Consider the following 20,587-nt stretch of genomic DNA (forward strand, 5'->3'; position numbering starts at 1 on the left):
TTAAGCTAGAAAAGAGATTGATTAAGCTACAAGATTCAACAATTATGCTAGAAAATAATCAAATTAAGCTAGATCTAAGATGCAATTTCCTATAATAACAATGCTCAAATGATATGCTAAGATGGATATGCCTATAGTAAAAATGCCTAAGATGAAAATGAGATGGGATGATTTGTGCTCCAACATGGGGTATATTTATAGGATTTCCAAGGCTAGGGGTGAGGTGGCAGGAATCAACGGTCAAGATTGAGTCTGAAGATATCAAGGGTGAAATTGGAGGAGGTTAGAGAAGAGGTTGGAGAAAGGGACACTTGTCATCTCTGTGGTGACAAGTATCAAGGAGCCTTGCTCATGAGAGGGCAAGTGTCCAAGAGAGGAGATATGTGGCCCAAAATGCCATGTGTCTCAAGGGGAGAGCATCCATGCCATAGGAGGTTAGGATGTGAAAGCTAAGATAGGGTTAGTTAAACCTAAGGTTAGATGGAATGGGTTAGGTTTAGGAGTGGTTAGGTTAGGTGGTTAGAAGTTAGGAAACATGTGGGGAATTTGAATTTAAAAATTCAAATAATAAGAAAAGGCTAATTAACTTTCAACAACTCATAAATTGATTTGTTTTAATTAATTAGGAGATTAGAAGAAATGAATTTGATGGGGGAGGATTAATTAATTTGAATTAATTAATCAAAGGGGACTATTGAAAGGGTATATGCATGGAGTTGTGGTGCCAAAAAGGTGCCACACTTCAAAAAAAAAAAATGGTCATAAGGCGCATGCCTTATGACCATTTCAAACTTTAAAAAAACCAAGTCTGCAATTTGGATGCATTTTGTATTCCCAAACCCGCATTTTAGCGATTTGGGGTGCCATTTTCTTGTGCTTTCCCTTTGTAGAAGCTTGATATTGGGCACTAAGTTGTCCATATCTCATCAAAATTCCACCATGCCATCGAAGAGCTCGAAGAGGTATGCATTTTTGTTTCCTCATTGTCATTTTTTTATTAATTTCAAGATTAAACTAGGTTTATTGATTTAAATTTATTTTCATTATCAAGAAATGAGATTAGACAAGAAAATGTTGAAAACACTCAATCACCTCCTCATGAAGACAATATTGAAGAAGAAGCACATCAAGAACCTCCTACAATCCCTAGACATCCCATAGGTACACAAGAAAACCTATTAGGTCAAATAGAAAATAGCCAAAAAGAGCTTGAAGGTTTAATCACAAGGATAAAAGATTCCACTGGAACAAACTCCCATGGGACAAACCTTTCCAATTCTTTGCAATCTATTGTATCTCACATACAATCTGTGAGTGGGCAAATAAATTTTTGGTCCAATAAGAAGGAAGAACAAAAGAAATTTTATGCTGACAAATTATCATATGCGGAAATGAAGAAAAAGAAAATTAATAAATTTGACTTGTGTGCTCTTTTTACGGACCCTCGAACAAATCAACCTTTACACTCTGGATGTAGGAGATTCCCTATTCATTGGTGTCATCATGAAAGGATTAAGAACAACTTTTGGGATAGGTGGCAGATGGTATTTGATCAGCCCCCATGCAATAATCATGAGGTACCCCAATACTTTTTGAGAAAATTGTATTGTGAGTTTGTCCTTAATGAGATCCCAAAGTATTTTGATATTCTAGATTTCCAAGGTAGAGGTGGGGTTCCTCACATGATAGAGAGGGTGCACAGTGTGACCCAAATCTCCTACCAAGACCCTTGGCCAAACCTATCATGGAGCATGTTATTATTCCTTCCATTGTGAAGGAGAGTATTGAGGTTGAAACTCTAGACTCCATTAGCTCACTCACTCAGACCCTTATACAGTATGCTAGGCCTCCAGTAGAGGGTGATGCGAGTGATGATGGTGATTCTTCTTGGCATTGAGTTCGAGCTCATTTTTGTCGATCTTGTGGTTCTCTTTGCACTTATGATCCTAATAGTTTTGAGAATGCATGTGCATGAGCAGAGTTTGCTACAAAGAACATTGTCATGACAAAATCCTTGCTGAACAAAATATTTGGCATTGATACCTAGGTGAATTTCATTACAAGTTCATTTCATTCTTTTTATTAAATCTTATATGGAAATTTGAGAATATATCTAAATTAGTAAATTATTGTGATAAAAAATCAGGGTCAAAGTGTTCACAATACTAGCAACATTCTTGCAGCACCCTTTTTCACAACTTTGTCGACTCCACAAGTATACAATGAGTGAAGAAATATAATTATTATAAGTAGATAGTTGAACCTTATGTGAATGATTTTATAATTACTCATTTTGGATGTCAAATAGTTTGATGCTAGAACTTCAACATCAACACCTCGTAGTGTATTTCATCAACAATCTTTCACCCAGGTAAACAATTTATCTTTAATGTTGTTATTAAATAATATAGATAGTTTTGGCGATTAATCAATATAATTTGTTTAATTTTCAGATGTTGACATCAGAGACTCCTCCTGCTATCCGCGCGTGAATGGAGCGTAGTGTTGCTACAGCGGTAGCAAGTTCAACTGCTTTGACAGAAGTATGAGACATATTTGTAAATTTAGTAAATTTAGCATTACATTTGTTATCTTAATAATATGTTATTGAGAATTTTAACAACACTTGTATTTAGTTTAATTTATATTGTGATGCTTACAGGAGGGGCTTGTCACTCCAGATCATGAATGTGCACCTGTTGTGGATGAACATCATGATTATTTGTATGCAATAAGTGACTATTCTATTATATGTCATTCTAAAATTCATTTTTTGTATATGCTAACATCATTCTTTTCATTGTATCAGGTGGAGTTACAAAAAGTCTGGAGAGGAGGTCGAGTGGACATACTCGAAAGACACCTGCATCATATACATCTCCATCCCCTTGACAGGAAAAGATATCTCATGATTCGTTTCCTTCCCCTAGAGGGAAATTAATAGAATAGGGTCCTATGTTGTGTGCCTATATGGAAATTTTGAACATATGTTTTGTATTACGAATATGTGACATTCTATGTCCATATGGATTTTGGCAAGCTCCTATTTGACTTTATTGGATACCATGTTGTATGCCTATATGGCAATTTTGAACATATGTTTTGTATTATGAATATGTGACATTCTATGTCCATATGGCTTTTGGAAAGCCCCTATTTGACTTTATTGGATATCATGTTGTATGCCTTTATAGCAATTTTGAACATATGTTTTGTTTTATGAATACGTGAAATTCTATGTCCATATGGCTTTTAGCAAGCCTATTTGTCTGTATTGGATATATTTGATAGTTTTAATGGTATACAATGTTGCATGAATTTGTAGCTTTTTGGTTAATGCAAATCATTTATCATGGTTATCCATAATTGCAGTACAAATGATTAAATGAATAATTGCACAAAGTTTATTGTTACTTAAGCTTTGAACCTAAATATGTGTTTTTAATCCAAGACACAAGCTTATGGAGATCAACACAAATTCAATAGTTATAGTCAAAATAAGACTATATAAAGGAAACATGGAAAGAACCAAAATTAGACAATGTAAGATACCATTGTACCAATACCCATTCTTAAAAAATTGCATAGCCCATACACTTGTATTCATCTAATGCATGCACTTAAGCGATTTCACTGCTAGGGTGTGGCCTGCAACGATCAGATGAGTTGGAGAGAAAAATGAAGGCATTACTAGCATAAACCCAACCACCCCGACGCGTACAAGCTGATGGTTCGGTGCCGCGACGAGCAGATTGAAAGATGGGGCATTGTGCAACTTTTCATTGAACTCATCTGACGCTTTTTATCGCAATCGAGAAAGTGTCACCACGAGCAACTGGATCCGAGTCTACCTAAAATGAGAGAGGATATTTTAGAGTACCATAACATGACCCCATAAGATTAGATGACTTGTTCTTATGATTAACGGGCGCTGAGAAATGTGATGCCGAATATTGACAACTTTGAGCAACTTGAGCACTTAGGCAATTTCACTGCTAGGGTGTGGCCCGCAACGATTGGATGAGTTGGAGAGAAAAATGAAGGCATTCCTAGTGTAAACCTAGCCACCCCGACACATACGAGCTAAAGGTTCAGTGTCGTGATGAGCGGATTGAAGGATGGGACATTGTGCAACTTTTCATTGAACTCATCTTACGCTTTTTGTCGCAACCGAGAAAGTGTCACCACGAGTAATTGGATCTGAGTCTACAGTGCCATAATACGACCCCGTAGGATCAGATGACTCATTTTTATGATTAACAGGCGTCGAGAAATGCGATGCCAAATATTGACAACTTTGAGCAACTTGAGCACTTAAGTGATTTCGCTGCTAGGGTGTGGCCTACAATGATCGGGAGAATTGGAGAGAAAAATGAAGGAATTCCTAGTGTAAACCTGGCCACCCCAATGCATACAAGCTAATGGTTCGGTGTTGTGACAAGTGGATTGAAAGATGGGGCATTGTGCAACTTTTCATTGAACTCATCTAGCACTTTTTGTCGCAATTGAGAAAGTGTCGCCACGAGCAACTGGATCCGAGTCTACCAAAATCGAGAGAGGCTTTTTTAGAGTGCCATAACATGACCCCGTAGGATCAAATGACTCATTTTTATGATTAACGGGCACTGAGAAACGTGATGCCAAATATTGACAACTTTGAGCAACTTGAGCACTTAAGTGATTTCACTGCTAGGGTGTGGCCTGCAATGATCAGGCGAGTTGGAGAGAAAAAAAAAAGGCATTCCTAGCATAAACATGACCATCCCAATGCATACAAGTTAATAGTTCAGTGTCGCAACGAGCGGATTGAAAGATGGGGCATTGTGCAACTTTTCATTGGACTCATCTGACGCTTTTTGTCTCAACTGAGAAAGTGTTGCCATGAGCAATTGGATCCGAGTCTATCTAAACCAAGAGAGGATTTTTTAGAGTGTCATAACATGACCATGTAGGATCAAAAAAATCATTTGTATGATTAATGGGTGCTGAGAAATGCGATGCCGAATATTAACAACTTTGAGCAACTTGAGCACTTAAGTGATTTCGCTGCTAGGGTGTGGCCCGCAACGATCAGGCAAATTGGAGAGAAAAACGAAGGAATTCCTAGTGTAAATATGACCACCCCAATGTGTAAAAGCTGACGGTTTGGTTTTGTGATGAGCGGATTGAAAGATGGGGCATTGTGCAACTTTTCATTGAACTCATTTGACGCTTTTTGTCGCAACCGAGAAAGTGTTGCCACGAGCAATTGGATCCGAGTCTATTGAAATAGAGAGAGGAATTTTTAGAGTGTCATAACATGACCCCATAGGATCAGATGACTCATTCTTATGATTAACGGGCGCTGAGAAATGCGATGCCGAATATTGACAACTTTGAGCAACTTGATCACTTAGGCGATTTCGCTGCTAGGGTGTGGCCCACAATGATCAGACAAGTTGGAGAGAAAAATGAAGGCATTTCTAGCATAAACCCAGCCACCCCGATGTGTATGAGCTGATGGTTCGGTGCCGCGACGAGCGGATTGAAAGATGGGGCATTGTGCAACTTTTCATTGAACTCATCTGACGCTTTTTGTCGCAACCAAGAAAGTGTCGCCATGAGAAACTGGATCTGAGTCTACTGAAATCGAGAGAGGCTTTTTTAGAGTACCATAACATAACCCCGTAGGATTAGATGGCTCATTCTTATGATTAACAGGCACTGAGAAACGTGATGCCAAATATTGACAACTTTGAGCAACTTGAGCACTTAAGCGATTTCGCTGCTAGGGTGTGGTCCGCAATGATCAAACGAGTTGGAGAGAAAAATGAAGGAATTCCTAGCATAAACCCAGCCACCCTGACGCGTACGAGCTGACGGTTTGGTGTCGCGACGAGTGGATTGAAATATGGGGCATTGTGCAACTTTTCATTAAACTCATCTGATACTTTTTATCACAAGCGAGAAAGTGTCGCCATGAGCAATTAGATCCGAGTCTACCTAAACTGAGAGAGGCTTTTTTAGAGTGCCATAACACAACCCCATAGGATCAAATGACTCATTCTTATGATTAACGGACGTTGAGAAAAACGATGTCGAATATTGACAAATGTGAGCAACTTGAGCACTTGGGCAATTTCGCTACTAGGGTGTGGCCCGCAATGATCGGACGAGTTGGAGAGAAAAATGAAGGAATTCTTAGCATAAACCCAACCACCCCAATGCATAGGATCTGACGGTTTGGTTCCATGAGGATTGGATTGAAAGATGGGGCATTGTGCAACTTTTCATTGAGCTCATTTGATGCTTTTTGTTGCAACCGAGAAATTGTCGCCACGAGCAACTGGATCCGAGTCTACCAAAACTGAGAGAGGCTTTTTTAGAGTACCATAACACGACCCCATAGGATCAAATGGCTCATTTTTTATGATTAATGGGCGTCGAGAAATGCGATGCCAAATATTGACAACTTTGAGCAACTTGAGCACTTAGGCGATTTCACTGCTAGGGTGTGGCTTGCAACGATCAGGTGAGTTGGAGAGAAAAATGAAGGCATTCCTAGTGTAAACCCACCACCCCGATGCGTACAAGTTGATGGTTCGGTGCCGCGATGAGCGGATTGAAATATGGGGCATTGTGCAACTTTTCATTGAACTCATCTGATGCTTTTTGTTGCAACCGAGAAAGTGTCACCATGAGCAACTAGATCTGAGTCTATCGAAACCTAGAGAGAATTTTTTAGAGTGCCATAACACGACCCCATAGGATCAGATGACTCATTCTTATGATTAACAGGCACTGAGAAACGCGATGCTGAATATTGACAACTTTGAGCAACTTGAGCACTTAAGCGATTTCATTGCTAGGGTGTGGCCCGCAACGATCGGGTGAGTTGGAGAGAAAAATGAAGGCATTCCTAGGATAAAATAGTCCACCTTGATGCATACAAGCTGATGGTTCTGTGCCGTGATGAGCAGATTGAAAGATGGGGCATTGTGCAACTTTTCATTGAATTCATCTGACACTTTTTGTTGCAACCGAGAAAGTGTCACCACAAGCAACTGGATCTGGGTCTACCTAAAATGAGAGAGAATTTTTTAGAGTGCCATAACATGACCCTATAGGATTAGATGGATTGTTCTTATGATTAACGAGCGTCGAGAAACACAATGCCGATTATTGACAACTTTGAGCAACTTGAGCACTTAGGCGATTTTGCTACTGGGGTGTGGCCCGCAACGATTGGACGAGTTGGAGAGAAAAATGAAGGCATTCCTAGCGTAAACCCGACCACCTCGATGTGTACGAGTTGACGGTTCGGTGCTACAACAAGCGGATTGAAAGGTGGGGCATTGTGCAACTTTTCATTGAACTCATCTGACGCTTTTTATCGCAACTGAGAAAGTATTGCCACGAGCAATTGGATCTGAGTCTACCAAAATCGAGAGAGGATTTTTTAGAGTGCCATAACATGACCCCATAGGATCAAATGGCTCATTCTTATGATTAACGGGCGCTAAGAAATGTGATGCCGAATATTGACAACTTTGAGCAACTTAAGCACTTAGGCGACTTTGCCGCTTGGGTGTGGCCTGCAACGATCAGATGAGTTGGAGAGAAAAATGAAGGCATTCATAGCATAAACCTAGCCACCCCGACATGTACAAGCTGACACTTTGGTGCCGCGACGAGCAGATTGAAAGATGAGGCATTGTGCAACTTTTCATTGAACTCATCTGACGCTTTTTGTCGCAATCGAGAAAGTGTCGCCATGAGCAATTGGATCCGAGTCTACCTAAACCAACAGAGGATTTTTAGAGTGCCATTAGAAGACCCCATAGGATCAGACGAATCATTCTTACATGTCACTAACATCGAGAAAAACAATGCCGAATTTTGACAATTTTTCACACTTTGAGTGATTGACAACAAATGAGCCATTTTTACATCTTTTACCATATTAGCCTAAAACTTCATGAAATGATCCCATGTGATCTCTAATGGTCCAAAATGACATTATTTACATAAAATCTCACAAAACAAGACAAAAACACAATTTTTTATATTACAATGCCTCGAGTAGTCGAAAATACAAGTCATGTACATATATCCAAATAAGATTGATATTACAATTTTTTACATTTACATTTAATCCAATGAACCATCTGGATCTTCTCTACTCTTTATCATGTCTAGTGTGGCCTCATGGTCAGACTCATAAACCTTCCATAGGTTCTTGTTTAGTGGTCTACCCCCATATTTGATCAAATGAATATTTGAAGCTACAACAAGGTTAGAATAATGAAAAATCTTCCTACGTGTCTCGAAGTCCTTGAACAACCACAAGTTAGACTTCTTCACTGGCTACCTTCTAAGCCATGTACCAGTAACAACTACTGATCCTGTGGGGTACTCAATATTTTCTCCATCTACCACAAGGCCATCCAATTTCTTTTTTGCATCCACACAATGACATAGGTAATAATATGTTCCTTCTTCATTGTCTTCAGCTGCAATAACTACATAAACATGCCCTGCAATGATAAAGTGAGAAGAATTTAGCAAACAACTAAAGTAAAATATTAAAGTACAAAAAATTGCATGTGGATAATTTACCTGGTTGGACTAAATCTAAGACATGGACAAAGTCAACCGATGCTTCCATTTGTGTTAGTTGCAGTGCACTCGGAGGTCGATATGTATCAAGTGGGATTAGAGGCCTCTACATCATTCATCCACCCACTCCTTTGACTCACACTCATTATAGGCACCATCTCTACATGAAGAACAATAACAATAACTCAGAGGTTATATGGTGTCCTAAGGGGTCATATGACACTATATGACCCGTTAGGACACCATATGACCCCTTAGGACACCAGATGACCCCTTAGCATACAATATGGTGTCGTTATGGGTCGTATGGTGTCCTAAGGGGTCATATGGTATCCTATGACCCCTTAGGATACCATATGAGCCTTTAGGGGTCGTTAGGGATCATATTGTGTCTTAATAGATCATATGGTGTGTTATGACCCCTTAAGACACAATATGACCCCTTAGGACACCTTATGTTGTCATTATGGGTCATATGGTGTCCTAAGGGGTCATATGGTTTGCTAAGGGATCATAAGACACCTAATAACTGCTTAGGATGCCATACGACCCATAATGACACCATATGGTGTCCTAAGGGGTCATATAGTGTCCTAAGGGGTCATAGGACACCATATGATCCCTTAGGACACAATGTGAACCCTAACAACACGTAAGGGGTCATATGGTGTCCTAAGGGGTCATATGACACTATATGACCTATTAGGACACAATATGACCCCTTAGGACACCATATGACCCATAACAACACTATATGGTGTTCTAAGGGGTCACATGGTGTCCTAAGGGGTCATTAGGACACCATATGACCCCTTAGGACACAATATGGGCTTGTTAAGTGTCATAGTGTCGTGAGGGGTCATATTGTGTCCTATGACCACTTAGAACACAATATGGTTTCGTTATGGGTCCTATGGTGTCCTAAGGGGTCATATGGTGTCCTATGAACCCTTAGGACACCATATGACCCCTTAGGTGTCGTCAGGGATCATATTGTGTCTTAACGGGTCATATGGTGTGTTATGACCCCTTAAGACACAATATGACCCCTTAAGACACCTTATGTTGTCATTATGGGTCATATGGTGTCCTAAGGGGTCATCTGGTCTCCTATGGGATCATAAGACACCTAATGACCGCTTAGGACACCATACGACCCATAATGACACCATATGGTGTCCTAAGGGGTCATATAGTGTCCTAAGGGGTCATAGGACACCATATGACCCCTTAGGACACAATGTGAACCCTAATGACACGTAAGGGGTTATATGGTATCCTAATGGGTCATAGGACACTATACGACCTATTAGGACACCATATGAACCCTTAGGACACCATATGACCCTAACGACACTATATGGTATTCTAAGGGGTCACATGGTGTCCTAAGGGGTCATCTGGTGTCCTATGACCCCTTAGCACACCATATGACCCCTTAGGACACAATATGGTGTTGTTATGGGTCGTTGGTGTCCTAAGGGGTCATATGGTGTCTTATGACCCCTTAGGATACCATATGACCCCTTAGGTGTCGTTAGGGATCATATTGTGTCTTAAGGGGTCATATGGTGTGTGATGACCCCTTAAGACACAATATGACCCCTTAGGACACCTTATGTTGTCATTATGGATCATATGGTGTCCTAAGGGATCATGAGACACCTAATGACCACTTAGGACACCATACAACCTATAATGATACCATATGTGTCCTAAGGGGTCATATAGTGTCCTAAGGGGTCATAGGACACCATATGATCTGTTAGGACACAATGTGAACCCTAACGACATGTAAGGGGTTATATGGTGTCCTAAAGGGTCATATGACACTATATGACCTGTCAGGACACCATATGACCCCTCAGGACACAATATGGGGTTGTTAAGGGTCATAGTGTCATTAGGGGTCATATTGTATCCTATGACCCCTTAGGACACCATATGACCCCTTAGAACACAATATGGTTTCTTTATGGGTTGTATGGTGTCTTAAGGGGTCATATGGTGCCCTATGAACCCTTAGGGCACCATATGACCCCTTAGGTGTCGTTAGGGATCATATTGTGTCTTAACGGGTCATATGGTATGTTATGACCCCTTTAGACACAATATGACCCCTTAGGACACCTTATGTTGTCATTATGGATCATATGGTGTCCTAAGGGTCATATGGTGTCCTATAGGATCATAAGACACCTAGTGACCACTTAGGACACCATACGACCCATCATGACACCATATGGTGTTCTAAGGGGTCATAGGACACCATATGACCCCTTAGGACACAATGTGAACCCTAATGACATGTAAGGGGTTATATGGTATCCTAAGGGGTCATAGGACACTATATGACTTGTTAGGACACCATATGACCCATAACAACACTATATAGTGTTCTAAGGGGTCGCATGGTGTCCTAAGGGGTCATCTAGTGTCCTATCACCCCTTAGGACACCATATGACCCCTTAGGACACCATACAAACCCTTAGGACACAATATGGTGTTGTTATGGGTCGTATGGTGTCCTAAGGGGTCATGTGGTGTCCTATGACCCCTTAGGACACCATATTACCCCTTAGGTGTTGTTAGGGATCATATTGTGTCCTAACGGGTCATATGGTGTGTTATGACCCCTAAAGACACAATATGACCCTTTAGGACAACTTATGTTGTCATTATGGGTCATATAGTGTCCTAAGGGAAGACACCTAATGACCACTTAGGACACCATACAACCCATAATGAAACCATATGGTGTCCTAAGGAGTCATATAGTGTCTTGAGGGGTCATAGAACACCATATGATCCCTTAGGACACAATGTGAACCCTAACAACACGTAAGGGGTTATATGGTGTCCTAAGGGTTAATATGACACTATATGACCTGTTAGGACACCATATTACCCATTAAGATACCATATGACCCATAACAACACTATATGGTGTTCTAAGGGGTCACATGGTGTCCTAAGGGGTCATCTAGTGTCCTATGAACCCTTAGGAAATCATATGACCCCTTAGGACACAATATGGGGTTGTTAAGGGTCATAGTGTTGTGAGGGGTCATATTGTGTCCTATGACCCCTTAGGACACCATATGACCCCTTATAACACAATATGGTTTCGTTATGGGTCGTATAGTGTCCTAAGGGGTCATATGGTGTCCTATGAACCCTTAGGACACCATATGACCCCTTAGGTGACGTTAGGGATCATATTGTGTCTTAATGGATCATATGGTGTGTTATGACCCCTTAAGACACAATGTGACCCCTTAGGACACCTTATGTTGTCATTATGGGTCATATGGTATCCTAAGGGGTCATAAGGTGTCCTATGGGATCATAAGACACCTGATGACCGCTTAGGACACCATACGACCCATAATGACACCATATGGTTTCCAAAGGGGTCATATAGTGTCTTAAGGGGTCATAGGACACCATATGACCCCTTAGGACACAATGTGAACCCTAATGACACGTAAGGGGTTATATGGTATCCTAAGGGGTCATAGGACACTATATGACCCGTTAGGACACCATATGTCTCCTTAGGACACCATATGACCCATAACGACACTATAGGTTATTCTAAGGGGTCACGTGGTGTCCTAAGGGGTCATTTAGTGTCCTATGACCACTTAGGACACCATATGACCCATTAGGACACCATATGACCCCTTAGGTGTTTTTAGGGATCATATTGTGTCCTAACGTGTCATATGGTGTGTTATGACCTCTGAAGACACAATATGACCCCTTAGGACAACTTATGTTGTCATTATGGGTCATATGGTGTCCTAAGGGATCATAAGACACCTAATGACCACTTAGGACACCATAAAACCCATAATGAAACCATATGGTATCCTAAGGGGTCATATAGTGTCCTAAGGGGTCATCAGATACCATATGATCCCTTAGGACACAATGTGAACCCTAACGACATGTAAGGGGTTATATGGTGTCCTAAGGGGTCATATGACACTATATGACCTATTAGGACACCATATTACCCGTTAGGATACCATATGACCCATAACGACAGTATATGTTGTTCTAAGGGGTCACATGGTGTCCTAAGGGGTCATCTAGTGTCTTATGACCCCTTAGGACACCATATGGGGTTGTTAAGGGTCATAGTGTCGTGAGGGGTCATATTGTGTCCTATGACCCCTTAGGACACCATATAACCCCTTAGAACAAAATATGGTTTTGTTATGGGTCGTATAGTGTCCTAAGGGGTCATATGGTGTCCTATGAACCCTTAGGACACCATATGACCCCTTTGGTGTTGTTAGCAATCATATTGTATCTTAACAGGTCATATGGTGTGTTATGACCCCTTAAGACACAATATGACCCCTTAGGACACCTTATGTTGTCATTATGGGTCATATGGTGTCCTAAGGGGTCATATGGTGTCCTATGGGATCATAAGACACATAATGACTGCTTAGGACACCATACGACCCATAATGACACCATATGGTCTACAAAGGGGTCATATAGTGTCCTAAGGGGTCATAGGACACCATATGACCCCTTAGGACACAATGTGAACCCTAACGACACGTAAGGGGTTATATGGTATCCTAAGGGGTCATAGGACACTATATGACCCATTAGGACACCATATGACCCATAACGACACTATATGGTATTCTAAGGGGTCATTTGGTGTCCTATGACCACTTAGGACACCATATGAACCCTTAGGACACCATATTATCCCTTAGGACACAATATGGTGTCATTATGGGTTGTATGGTGTCGTAAGGGGTCATATGGTGTCCTATGACCCCTTAGGACACCATATGACCCCTTAGGACACAATATGGTGTCGTTATAGGTCGTATGGTATCCTAAGGTGTCATATGGTGTCCTATGGGGTCATAGGACACCATATGACCCCTTAGGTATTGTTAGGGATCATATTGTGTCTTAACGGGTCATATGGTGTGTTATGACCCCTTAAGACACCATATGACCCCTCAGGACATCTTATGTTGTCATTATGGGTCGTATGGTGTCCTAAGGGGTCATATGGTGTTCTAAGGGATCATCAGACACCATAAGACCATACTGAAACCATATGGTGTACTAGGGGGTCATATGGTGTCCTAAGGGGTCATAAGACACCATACGAACCATACTGACACCATATGGTGTACTAAGGGGTCATATGGTGTCCTAAGGGGTCATAGGAAACCATATGACCCCTTAAGACACAATATGACCCCTAACAACACCTAAGGGGTCATATGGTGTCCTATGACCCATTAAGACACCATATGGTGTCGTTATGGGTTGTATGGTGTCCTAAGGGGTCATATGGTGTCCTATGACCACTTAGAACAACATATGGTGTTGTTATGGGTCCTATGGTAACTGAAGAGGTCATATGGTGTCCTATGACCCCTTAGGACACCATATGACCCCCTAGGACACCATATGACCCCTTAGGTGTCATTAGGGGTCAAATTGTGTCCTAAGGGGTCATATGGTGTCTTATGACCCGTTAGGGCCTAGAGAGAGGAGGGAGTGAGGAAGAAACTGAGGGAAAGAGGTGAGAGAGGGAATTAGATGGGTGTAAGGATGGAGAGGGAGATAGCTTGAGGGATAGGGGAATAAGGGAATTGTGAGAGCTAGAGAGGGGAGGGACAAAGAAGAGTATGTATCTATAAGAATGAAGAGCCCGAGAAGAGGTAAGGGGAGAGAGAGAATATGAGGTCTAGTTCATAGAGAGAGATGGAACTACGAGGGAAGGGAGATAAAGAAGAGAGAGGTGAGATGGGGGTTTCTATGTACACATTTGGTACTCTCCCTATTTGGCACGAGCTAAATGTGGAATATGGACCACATTTGGCGCATGCCAAATGTTAAAACCCATTCATCACATTTGGTGCATGCCAAATAGGGCAAGCACCATATTTGGCACGTGCAAAATGTCCCACTTTGGGAAACACCAAACCTATGGGTTGGATTTTCCTTGGGCATCCAACCTAAAGGTTTGGATGACCATTTCAGGTTAGAGACATGTTTTTATCAGAACATTGAAAATATTGACATATTTTTGGTCGTGCTCTTCGTCAGGTTGCATGTATTTCAATGAAGTTTTAAAAAATACCGTGGTAAACTTGAGCTCCCTCTTAGCTATCCAACAATATAATTTATTTCAAATTTTGATTTTGTTAAGTCTTTCATCTATAATTTCTTTTGTTGGCGTGTCTGTTTTTTGTCAAAAACCAACATGCACTATTTTGGGTATAGATTTTTACACGTTCATCAGATTTTGAAAGAACTTACATTTTTAGAAACTAGACTCCATTCTACACAATTAAAAAAAAAAAGTTTTCATTTTTGATTAGTTTTCAATGATTTTAGGGGGCAACACGCTCAAATTTATGTTTTTCAAGATGTGTCCATTTCAAAAATTAGTAAAAAATAATATACTCATTAAAAAATTAGCTGAAAAATCTGGCATACACTACAAGGTGTTAGCTAATTTCTCACAGAAGCGATTTTAAAAATTCAAAAAAAAAAGTTAAACATTTTACAAGGGCCACAACAGATGCTATGTTACATTTTTTGCATAAAAATAGGACCACTTTTTGTGGGCCCCCTTTTTGAAGCCCTTAATCTCCACCATTTTCAAAAGAAATTAGTAGTTTAGAAATTAGACTTGAAGCACTCCAACTCTTGTTCTTGTTGCATCTCCAAATTTGAAGTGTAATTAGGTTCAATTTCTCGTTGAAGTTCAGACTTTGCTGATTTCAGAAAAAAAAAGTGGCATCTTAAGACCCCCTTTTGGTACCACAACTTGGTGCACATACCCAAAATGAACCTATTAAATAAATCCTTAGATTTATTAATAAGTAGATGAATGGGAGAATTTAATCAAATTGCTAATGAATTCAATCAAATTGGGAAGGAGGATTAATTAAATAATCGCTTATTCAATTAATTATCTTCAGACCATTTTTAGGTGTATACATTTTGCCCCTCTTTGAAGCAATGTGTGATGATGTGTTGATTCAAAGATTAATTTCATTTTGATTTGATAGGATGTCCCAGACATTGATTGATAAATTGTGGTACAATTATGCCCCCTCGGGAGATCAATTGAGATAATTGACTTGTGGAGTGTTTGGACGATTGCGAAATTGATGTCTAGATGAGAAAAAAATTGATGTCTGCGACATTGATTGATGAAAGTGTGAGTTATTTGATCACGATGGTGTGGTTCTTGATGATTGATAGATCTTGATAAATTTCAACAAGTTCGATTAATTTGATAAGATCAAGATTTAGTCTGGTTTTAGGAATGACACCTCCTGTATAAGACAAAGGTGATCAAAAGCGTCTGGTTTCAGGAATGATATATCTTGTTTAAGACTTGATCATAACATCTAGTTCTAGGAAAGATACATCCTTTATAAGACATGATAGAATAGATCAGATGTGATCGATGGCTAGAATGGATAAGTTTGATTGGATAAAGAATTGAGAGTTTGTTGATATCAAGTTGCAGGACAATTTAGATATGTTGATGTTGGTGTGAGATAGATTTAGCCTTGGATAAGATGAGCTTGTGGGATCCCATGTAGGAATGAAATGCAAGCTAAATGCCAATGCAAATGCTAATGAAATGAAAAACTACGATCGGATGAGTCACTGGGTTATTGCGTTTTGTCATCATTGAGATTTGGAAAATGTGGGAAGTGAGTGCAAACATCGATGGTATAAGTAAACCATGATGACCCGAGCACTTCTTTCCTGGATTTTGATATTGCAAGTTAGCACAAGCATCGAGGTATAATTAAACCACGATGACTTGAGTGTTGGTTGCATAAAATAAGAAGTATTAACCATTTCTATATGCAAATCGGAAATGTCTTCGATGATACTCCGATGATCATGTCCCGAGATAAACTTCCACCTACTAATGATTAATTTACAGACAACAGACAAGAAAAATATCATGTTCCTTCCTTGTTCCTCTAGTCAAAGACATCCTGGAGTCACTCAGAAATCATGATAGCGAAAATCAAGATAGTAAAGTTGAACCAAAGTGTTGAAAGCAGTATCCAAAATATATCATCCATTGAAAAATGTGCGATGTGCCTAAACTAACGTGTGATAGCTTGATGGTTAACAATTTGATTTCATGTTCAACGTTGGATGTGTCTCAGTGTTTTCGCTTGACAAGTGTTGTCTAACTATTAGTTTCCCTATTTGATTAAGCTAAAAAATGATCATAAATTTTGCCCCCAGCTAGGTGTAGGTTTTTGCCCCAAGCCTAGAAATAAAGTCATTATGATATACCCAATGATCCAAACCATGGTGAGAAATCAGCTGCAATGTCTGCGTATGTACAAAGGCTTTATGATGGATATGAACAACGCTAATGGAAATAAATGCAAGGGGAAGGATGCATGAACTAATAGATGGAAGATCTAGCTGATAGATAGTGCTTGTTTGCCAAGTTTTCATCATCTGTTTTTATTGCACTTTCTCATATTTAAATTTTTTTTTTTCACTGTTTTTGTATTTTCTGCTTTTTCACTGTTTTTGGATTTTTCTGCTTTTTCACTGTTTTTGGATTTTTCTGCTTTTTCAGACATAAAACTTCTTCAGATGCATGCTATTGATGGGTTCCTCGAGCTGATCCCCATCCTATGTTGATAGTTGATATGCTCCTGACCCAAATACTACTGTGACCACAAATGGTCCTAACCAGTTTGGTTCAAACTTCCCTTTCTTTTCTCGATCTGCTTGGTTGCATGGATTTTCTATAAGTACTAGTTCTCCAACTTGAAGTGCTCTTAGTTTGATCTTATGATTGTGTAGCGTCGTAAATTGTACGCACTTGCTAGGGTGGTACAATTTCACACCTAGTTTAGCACCCGCCTTAGTGCATTTCACATTTTGCATTGCATTTCTCCTTTAGCACTTAATTAATCAAATTAATTAGGTCTAAGGTCCTATTTCATCGTCCTTTGCATCATAAAGTTGGGCCCTTTCGTTAAAGTGTGCCCTTTTCATCTTATTCCTCCAATACATCACTCAATCAAAAACCCTAATTAAGTCCTATTTCAAACTTGGGGGCTTGGTTTCGGGGGTCAAAACATCTTGAAATCACCTGTGACTTCGGGATTCTCTCTAAAATCATCATATCCGACGGCCTTGAAAATTTGGTGAAAAGTTGTCGGGACCGTGGCGCCCGGAGTGCACATGGTCCCGAACATTTTTCTCAAAATTTTAGGAGCACAATCCAATCATAAAATAAAGCTTAACCCCAAGAAATTGGCAGGAAATTCAATCTCTAGGTCGGCCAAAAGACGAAATTACGATCTAGGGTTTCCTACATAAGAGCTCTCTTTCTTCATTTGAAGGGATCCGATTTTTGTTTTCAGGAACCTCATATGCAGCGAAAGAGCAGATCTTTGAAGACTTCAACAACATTCAGCATCCTTCTATCAAGCATTTATCAATTTCATTCATCCATTTAGTGCTTGGAAGACATTGAAGAACAATAGGAGATTACCGACTGAAGATTGGCTTGTACTCCTCCCTTGAGGGTTGGGTATGATTTCATATTGTTTTCATGTCTTTGCATAAGCTTCAATATATCCTTTATTCATGCTTTAGATCACTTTGCATCTTGATTTAGAGCATTTACATTATCATTTACAAGCAATTAGGGTTTACTTTCTAGGTTGCTCTAGTTTGCTTTCTTGCATTTTAGGACCTTGCACACACACTAGGTCTGCACACACAATACATTTTACAAAAAAACTTGGCTATTCGTGGAGGTGGAAATCACCAAAGCGGGGGTTTGACTAAGGCAAAACCCTATATAGCCGCCCATACCCTTCTCAGATATAAGTGCAGGTTTCGGGACTCGGACGACGCTGCAGGTGACAGATCCGGGAAGAGCAGGTCGAGACAACACTCCACATCAAATTGCAGAGCAAAAGACCTGGACAGGGGCGTTGGGTTCCCTGGTCCTGACAGGACAGGGGCGCTAGGCACCCTGGTCCCTGGGACAGAGGCGCTGGGCGCCCTGGTCCTCCAGACAGACAACATTTTTTGACATTTCTGACAGTTTTCCAAAGTGCAAAATAGCAGTTTCAGGTGCAGTTTTCGGGACAGAATCAAGACAGTGGCGCCCGCGCCCCCGTCCCGAATATTTTCAATCAGATTTTAATTCCGGGTACGCATCTGCATTCTTGTTTTGTCCTTGTGTTTACAGCTGTTCATTGTTTAATCTCAATCGTGCAATCTTGTTATTAGTTCATTCTTGCATTTTGGGATTAGGGCTTGAACTTGCATCATTTGATCTTCCAATTTCAACAAAGGAATAGAAATCCTAATAGGTAGCCCGTGGCTCTCTCTTTCACAAGAAGAAGTAGCCAATTGTGTGATACCTCTAGGCTCTTTCGTATTCCGTAATGTGTGTCAAAAGGTAGGATTAGGGCATGTTAACCTAGTCTCGCTTTTTCCCCTACACATTTTGGTGAACCCGACGTGAAACTATCATTGCTTCCTCTTGCATTGCATTTGTTAGATCTAGATTTAGATTTAGTGTGTTTTCATTTCATTTTCATTAAAAAGAAAAAAAAAAAAAAAGGTGTGTTTCTTTGCATTGTGTTTTTAAATTTTATGCAACCTTTATTTCAAAATGTTAGATTTTTATTTGCAAAATGTTCATGCTTTTGATGATTATTATGAGTATAGCCAAGATGAATTAGATGAAGCTTTAGATGAGTTTTTAAACCCTAAAGATGCCAAACCTTCATTTTACCAAAAACTCATAAACCTTGTTACTATGCCATTTAGATGTGATGAGAAAGATAAGTCGAATGGTTCCTCTCAAGGGTACATTCCTATCAACTCTTCCACTGAATCTAGTAACATGGTTGTGTTTAATAATCCCCTCTATGAGGAGATGTCTCCTTTTGAATCAAAAGATAAACCTTTTAATCGATATGATCATGCTTTGTTGGATGATGCCCTTGATGACTTTGTGGCTTTATCGAAATCTTTAAACAAGAACAAGACTTCTAAATTGGTTAACATGATAAACTCGAATGAGCATAACGAGCCTCTCTTTGAAGTCCAAGGTGCTTATCCTTCTCCCACCTTTCAAGTTCCTAAATCACCTCTCCTTACTGTCCAAGGAGGGTATGATCATGATTCCTTTCGTACCCCGAATAAACCAATCATCACCGTGTAAGGAAGAAAACCTATAAGTCCTTATAGTTATGCCAAGCAAATAACTAGAGAGAGTTATCATGCGGTTGCCCATACTTATCACACCAGAAATAATAGGCAGCCTAATCCTCCTCCTGTTATTCCAGTTTCTCTTCCTAATCGTCAACCAATTCTTCCACAAGCTCCCCGTATTTCACAAGTTATGGGTAAGGAATATGATCTCATAGAACAACTTAAAGCTACCCCTGCTAAGATATCCCTTTGGGATTTGATTCAAACTTCTTCCGCTCATCATGGAATGTTACAAGATGCCTTGAAAGATTTGAATGTTCCTCCACCGAATATATCTAGTAATATAGCATCTTTGGTTAACTCTGTGATGAATCCTAAAGCTCAAATTGTGTTTACCCAAGATGAGTTGCCTACTAGTGAAATTCAACAACAATATGATCCCTTGATGATTGTGGTTATCATGAAAGACACTGCTATAAGACGAACACTAGTAGATAATGGCTCTGGCCTTAATGTGTGTAGCATCAATCTATTGCATAAAATGAATGTGGATACATCTCTCATTGAGCCTGACTCTCGTCCCATTCGAGGCTTTGACAATGTGGCTAAGACTTCATTAGGTATTATCACCCTACCTCTCACAGTGGGACCTGTTACTTTGCCTACTCCTATCCATGTTATGTCAGGAAATTTAACATACAACTTGTTATTAGGGAGGCCTTGGATTCACAGTATGCAAGCTGTCCCCTC

Source organism: Cryptomeria japonica, chromosome 11 (genome assembly GCF_030272615.1).
Source record: "Cryptomeria japonica chromosome 11, Sugi_1.0, whole genome shotgun sequence".
Taxonomy (NCBI): Eukaryota; Viridiplantae; Streptophyta; class Pinopsida; order Cupressales; family Cupressaceae; genus Cryptomeria; species Cryptomeria japonica.